Raw genomic sequence first — 8,038 nt, 5'->3', positions numbered from 1 at the left:
GCGATGGACGTGTAGGCCGCTGGTTCTGTTGCCGGCGTGATGAACCGGGGCCGCTGGCCTGAACTAGGGCTTGACATTTGAAACGTTGCTTCTGCTTTTTTAAATAGACGTGGACAGAATGGGACAAATGGATCCGGTTGCGCGGTAGGCGCATGACCACCGCATTTCAGAACACGCCTGAACATGATCCCAAATCGCTACCCAAACGAATAGAATCCAAACAAAACGGACGTTCGTTCGAGATCGCGCGATGGAATTGGCCTAATAAATGGCCATGCCGATGCTCATGGCTACTGCCGGCTCGGTCGGGTCCAAGCGTCCACGTCCAACCAGCCAGCATCCTTCCCGGATCGGGTTTGGTGGGGGTATGGCCCGCCGGGCAGTGGCAGTGCCTGCAAACAAACGAAGAAACACTTGTCGACTCTGGCCAGATTCTGTTCACCGAGACGAACGAATGGGATGATTTACGATGCGATGCCTTCCGTGGTCCTCTGTTGCTCCGCGTGCTCGCAGTCTGGACACTGCACGTACGTACGAACGTCCTCCGTAGGTTTTGCGTTTTGTTCCGTTGCCATTGGACGTGCGATTGTGTGAAGAAAGCTAATCGTTTCCACAACATTTCTTGCAAGTTTGCCCGTCACGTTGTTCAAGAACAGCAACGTAACGTCGTCGTCGTGGGATGCAAGACCAGGAAACAACTCAATCCTGTCAACGTGTCGACAATCCTTAAGGTCAACTTCACCGTGCGACCCAAAACGAACGTCTGTTTTAACCGGAATCGGTCCGTTTGGGTAGAGCAATGTGATCGTGTTCGGGCCTATCTTGGGATGAGGTGGTCGTGCGACCAGCGCGCGGCCGCATTCGTTTGCCCTATCCTGTCCGCCAGAGCCAAAAATGCTCATATTTTCATATCAAAACAAGTTTGCTCGTCCAAATATTAATTGTCTGAAAATAAAAATAGTTTTACAACCAAATTAAAATTGTCTCTAATAAAATAGTTTTACAACCAAATTGAAATTGACTTGAATGAACATAAAATAAACCAATATATCTATTGGTTGCCAATGTGATCCCTCACGTGCTTAACAAGTCATTTTGAAGATCCAAATGAGTGTGCCAATCACGCAGCTCATGATGGAATTGGACAAACTCTTCAAACATGGCATCTCTCCCTGTTGCGGTTCAGGTTGGGAGCACGGCTAGGGAGTGACCCCCTGCACCGAGGAAGCAGCCGTTGAATGTGGTCGTGAACGACCAGTGCAGCCATCACAAGATCTTCATCATCCGACGACGAATCGTCCGATGAACAAATGAAGTGATGGAAGAAAAACTCATCTCCACTGTCCATACCTTTGTGGGCAAAGTGTTGAACACCTTGCGGTCGTGGTGGCAAAGAGGCCACGATGATCACCTCGATGCAGCAGGGGTGGTTGGCGGCCGGCTACTGGCCGCTCTGGAGAACTCGTCGGAAACTGCCATGACCGCCGTGGTACGTCGCGGCAGTCGTATCCCCTCTGCCGCCGGCTACGACCACGACGGCCAAACCTCCTCCGATCGACGGCCAAAACTACGGCGAAAGCGCGGGCGTGATGGCGGCCATGTCGAGACGTGGTTTGGTATGAATGACCGAGGGCTGCGCGGTGAGGAGGCGGCGGCGGGGCGGGGCGGGGAAAGGGGGTGGAGGCGTTGAAAGCGAAGAGACTGCTAGTGTCCCCGTCCGCGCGATGTCCGTTTCACCCCAAACTCGGCACAAGTTTAGACCGGGGATGGGTCGAAAATGGACGAAATCCGGACATTTATCCGTTTGAAGCGGCGCGTTGGGCCACACTATTCGTTCGTTCTATCCCAAACAAACGCACTCGAACAAGATAGGGTCGCACGGTGAAATTGACCTAAACACATCACGTATTCATGTCATACCCTTAAATACGGGGTACCATGCTGCGCTTTTCCTGTTCCACCGGTGTCGATCCTTGGCCAATGCCTATCACACACTAATTACACGGCTTAATAAAGGGCGGATGTGGTGCAATTTTTTTCTTCCACCCATTACCATGTGCGGAAGCAAGTTTGACTTGAGGCGGTAATGCTCCTCACCCTCACCTTTTGCTCCTCGGTGTAAAGTAAGAAAGTGACTGAAGTAAGCCGATAGATTTTGCACCGTGACAGCTGGCTGCGTGATTGTGATTTGAAATTAGAGTATTTGTGGGTGATTGTATTGTGCAGCAACACTTCAATGACACCATGGGAAGGGCGGGTCAAAGGCAAATTGACTTCAATTGCCAGGTCTTAAACCTCCCGGAGGCCAATGTCCATGGCATCGACGCCCCCTTTTCACAGGAGGAGGTCAAGTGCGCCATCGATAGCTTGCCATCCCATAAGGCTCCGGGCCTGATGGATTCACTGCTGGGTTCTTCAAAAGTTGTTGGGAAGTTATCAAGTGTGATGTCACGAAGGTCATGAACAACTTCTTAGATCTGCAGACGGCCAACCTTCAGTGGCTCAACTCAGCTAACATTGTGCTGCTACGGAAGAAGGAGGGAGCGGAGAGTATTCTGGACTACCGCCCCGTCAGCTTGATTCACGCCATTGCAAAATTGTCGCAAAAACCTTGGCCACTAGACTTGCACCTCACATGGATGGCTTGGTTTGAAATGCCAGAGTGCCTTCATCAGAAACAGGAGCATTCAAGACAACTTAATGTTACTATGCGCGATGGCTCCATCAGCGAAAGAAGCTGTCTCTCCTCCTCAAGCTCGATATCAAGAAGGCCTTCGACTCCGTGTGTTGGGACTACATCTTCGACCTGCTTTAGACGCGTGGTTTCCCCCTTGCGATTTCGTGATTGGATTGCCGCACTCCTCTCCATGTCCACTTCCAGGGTCCTCTTGAATAGGGTGTTGGGGAACCCGATCAGGCATGTCAAAGGTCTTCGTCAGGGTGACCCACTCTCCCTGTTGCTCTTCGTCATTGTCATCGACCCCCTTCAGCGGGTGCTTCGGCTGGCAACCGAGCGAGGCCTCCTCCATGACCTTGGAGGGCGGGGCAGACTTTTTCGAACATCCCTCTATGTGGACGATGTCGCGATCTTTGTTGCACCCATTAAGGATGATATTATGGCGGTGTTCAACATCTTATAGAGCTTTGGATAGATAACCGCCCTAGTCACTAACTTTCAGAAAACTACCGTCACACCCACCCGTTGCGGTGGCCTGGACCTTGATGATATCATGTAGAGCCATCTGGCGATGCGCTCCTCTTTCCCTATGCGCTTGATGGGGAACGTTGCATGGAAAACATTTTTTTCCTATGAAACACTTAAAGATCTATCTATGGAGATGCTAGCAACGAGAGAGGGAAGTGTGTCTATGTACCCTTGTAGACCGAAAGTGTTAACGATCTAAAGATCGTGGTTGACGTAGTTTTACTCACGTCGTGATCCAATCCGATCCAAGCACCGCACGTGCGACACCTCCGAGTTTAGCACATGTTCGGCTCGGTGGCATCCTCTCCTTCTTAATCCAGCAAGCAGGGAATAGGAGGTAGATGAGATTGTGACCAGCACGAAGGCTTGGTGGTGGTGATTGCAGCGGAACTCTAAGCACTACGCGGAGGAGATGGAGGAGTAACGGGAGGGAGACGAGGCAAGCGTGCAAGGGTGTCCTGCCCCCTGCGCCCCTCCCTTCTTTATATAGGGGTGAGGGAGGGCCGGCCAGCCCTTAGCGCCTCCTCCAAGGAGAGGGGCGTTGATAACCCACAAGTATAGGGGATCGTTTATACCCTTCTTCGATAAATAAGAGTGTCGAACCCAACGAGGAGCTAAAGGTAGAACAAATATTCTCTCAAGTTCTATCGACCACCGATACAACTCTACGCACACTTGACGTTTGCTTTACCTAAAACAAGTATGAAACTATTTTGCAAGAATAAAACTACGAGTACTTTTCGAGAATAAAACCACGAATAAAATGTAAGACAATAAAAGTAGATAGCTTTTGTCAACAAGAAAGTCATTTGCCCCTAGGTGATCGATAACTAAACCGGTGATCATTGTTGCAATTTTATATGAGGGAGAGGCATGAGCTAACATATTTTCTCTACTTGGATCATATGCACTTATGATTGGAACTCTAGCAAGCATCCGCAAATACTAAAGATCATTAAGGTCGTGAAACCCCAACCATAGCATAGTATCAAGATCTCTTTATCCCATATGCAATGACCCCCAAACTCGGGTATGTGCTTCTGTCACTCACGCCACCCACAATAAGCGAACCATAAATGTATTGCAACACCCTACAACGGGGATCCCTCCATTTGTGCGACACGGAGGGCACCGTAGGACAGCACCAAAATAGAATATACAACTCAAACCAATCATGATCATCTATCAACCCATAGGACAAAACGGATCTACTCAAACATCATAAGATAGCCATAGATCATTGGAAAATAATACTCCCTCCGGTCCTTTTTAGTTCGCATATAAGATTTGTCTGAAGTCAAGCCTCGTAAAGTTTGACCAACTTTATAGAAAAAAATACCAATATTCACAATGTAAAACAATACCAGTAGTTGCGTCATGACTGAAAGTTTCGTATTGTATAAGTTTAGCATGGTAGATGTAGATATTATTTCATATAAATATGGTCGAACTTTGTGAAGTTTGACTTCAAACAATTCTTATATGCAAAGTAAAAAGGATCGGATGGAGTATATAGCATTGAGCACCATGTTTAAGTAGAGATCACATCAGGGAGAAGAGGTGTTACACCGCATAGAGGGGGGAAAGTTGGTGTCGATGGTAGCAAGATTGTTGATGTAGATCGCCGTCACAATCCTTGCCCCGGTGGCGCTCCGGCGCCACTGGGAGAGAGGGGGAGAGAGCCCCCTCCCTCTTCTTTTTTCCTTGGCCTCCCCCTAGATGGGAGGAGATTTCCCCTCTGGTCCATGGCCTCTATGGCGGCGGAGGGGCGGGAGCCCCTCCGAGATTGGATCTCCCTCTCTGTTCTCTTCTGTTTCACGTTCCTGTTTTCTGGGCGCAAACCGTTTATTATATCCCTGGAGATCCATAACTTCGATTGCGCTGAGATTTTAAAATGATTTTTTCCTGGATATAAGCTTCCTTGTGCCCTAAGTAGAGCTCCAACCGATGTATGAGGTGAGCACAACCCAGCACCGCGCGCCTGGCCCCTTGGGCATGGCCTGGTGTATCTTGGTCGGTGTGGGCATCCGTTTGCGTTGATTCCACCTCCCAAAATTCACAAACATTCCCAAATAATTCTCTGTCAAATTTTATTGCATTTGGACTTCGTTTGATATGGATATTCTGCGAAACAAAATGCAAAAAATAGGAACTGACACTGGGCACTGGATCAATAGGTTAGTCCAATAAATCATATAAAATGTTGCCAAAAGTATGTGAAAGTTGTATAATATTGGCATGAAACAATCAAAATTTATAGATAAGACAGAGGCATATCGTCATCCCCAAGCTTAATTCCTACTCGTCCTTGAGTAGGTAAATGATAAAAAAATATTTTTTAATGTGAAATGCTACCTAGCACAATCTTGATCATATATCTAATCATGGCATGAATATTAAGACACGAGTGGTTCAAAGCAATAGTCTATAATTTGACATAAAGACATCAATACTCAGGCATCCCAATAAACAATCGTGTCTTTCAAAATATCAATGCTAAAGAAAGCTATCCCTACAAAATCATATAGTGTTGTCATGCTCTGTCTTCCTAACATAAAGTATTTATCATGCACAACCCCAGTGTCAGCCAAGAAATTGGTTCATACTTTTTAACGAGCTTCAGCTTTTTCAACCCTCATGCAATACATGAGCGCGAGCCATGGATATAGCACTACGGGTAGAATAGAGTATGATGATAGGGGTAAATATAGAGAAGACAAAAAGGTAAGAAAGTCTCACATCAACGCGGCTAACAAACGGGATATGGAGATGCCCATCAATTGATATCAATGCGAGGAGTAGGGATTGCCATGCAACGGATGCACTAAGAGCTATAAGTGTATGCGAGCTCAACATGAAAACTAAGTGGGTGTACAACCTAACTCTATAATGAAAAATTCCCACTAGTATATGGAAGTGACAACATAGGAGACTCTCTATATGAAAAACATGGTGCTACTTTGAAGCAAAAGTGTGGAACTAGCATGCCCCTTCTCTCTTTGTTTCTTTCTTTTCTTTCCTTTTTTTCCTTTTCTTCTTTTTTATTTTCTTTTTCTATATTTTTCTCTCTTTGCCCGGAGTCTCATCCTGACTTGTGGGGGAATCATAGTCTCCACCATCCTTTCCTCACTGGGACATGCTCTAATAATGAATAATGATGATCATCATACTTCTATTTACTTATAACTCAAAAGAAATAAAAACTACAACTCGATACCTAGAACAAAATATGACTCTATATGAATGCCTCTGTCAGTGTACCGGGATGTGCAATGATCTAGCATAACAACTATATAAAAAAACGGACAAGCCATGGAAATATCATGCTAGGTATCTTACAATTATGCAAATCAATATGACAATGAATACTCAAGTCATCAAAATGGAAGTGGTGGAAGTTGCATGGCGATATATCTCGGAATAGCTATGGAAGGGCCATAATAGGTAGGTATGGTGGCTGTTTTGAGGAAGATATAATAAGGCTTATGTGTGATTGAGTGTATCATATCACGGGGTTTGGATGCACCGGCGAAGTTTGCACCGCGTCTCGAGGTGAGAAAGGGCAATGCACGGTACCATAGAGGTTAGCAAATTGCGGAAAGGTAAGAGTGCGTATAATCCATGAAGTCACATTAGTGATAAAGAACTCATATACTTATTGCAAAAGTTTATTAGCCCTCGAAGAAAAGTATTACTACGCATTCCCCTAGGGGGGAGGTTGGTCGGGGTTAACCATCGCGCGCCCACGACCTCTACGCAAACGAAGACAATCAATAATAAATCATGCTCCAACTTCATAGCATAACGGGAGACTACACATGCATGCTTCGGGAATCACAAGACTTAACACCAATATTCCTACTAAACACAACCATTTACTAGTACCTCCCACATATTTCATCTCTATATCGCAAAACTATTGTAAGGAATCAAGCATATCATATTCAGTGATCCATAAGTTTTATGTAGGATTTCATGACTAACCATGCAAATGACCAATTCATGTTGAGTCTCTAAATAGTGAAGCATGAGAGTTTAATTCTTTCTACAACATACCATGCTCTAATAAATATAAGTGAAGCAATAGAGCATTCCACAAATAACGGTTTTCTATGTGAAGAGAAACATGCAATCCAAACTTCAAATGATATAAGTGAAGCACATGAAACATTCTATAAAGCCATACTCAAAAGATATAAATGGAGTGCAATGAGCATTTTATAAATCAACCATGGACTATCTCATACCATCATGGTGCATAAAAGAAAAATGAAAACTAAACACAAAAGACGCTCCAAGATTTACACATATCACGTGAAAGAAACGAAGACGAGAACATACCGATACTTGTTGAAGAAAGATGGGATGCCTTCCGGGGCATCCCCAAGCTTAGAAGCTAGAGTCTCCTTGGATATTTACTTGGGGTGCCTTGGGAACCCCCAAGCTTGAACTCTTACCTCTGCTCCTTCTCCTCATATCGAGACCTCCTCGATCTTTGATAACTTCATCCACACAAAACTCAACAGAAAGCTCGGTAAGATCTGTTAGTATAATAATGCAAATCACTACTTTAAGTACTGTTGCAAACCCATTCATATTTTGTTTTTGCATTTTAGCTACTGTATTATAACTTTTCCATGGCTTATACCACTGATAGAATTGATAGTTTCATCAAAACAAGAAAAACAATGCATGAAAAACATAATCTGTCTTAAACCGGATAGTCTGTAGCAATATGAACATCTACCATACTTCTATAACTCCAAAAATTCTGAAAAAATAAGACAAAATAAACAATTTGTATAGGTGCACTAGTTCGGCGAAGAGATGATG

The sequence above is a fragment of the Triticum dicoccoides genome, chromosome 4A (assembly GCF_002162155.2).
Source record: "Triticum dicoccoides isolate Atlit2015 ecotype Zavitan chromosome 4A, WEW_v2.0, whole genome shotgun sequence".
Lineage (NCBI taxonomy): Eukaryota > Viridiplantae > Streptophyta > Magnoliopsida > Poales > Poaceae > Triticum > Triticum dicoccoides.
Note: the sequence above shows the minus strand (reverse complement) of the source record.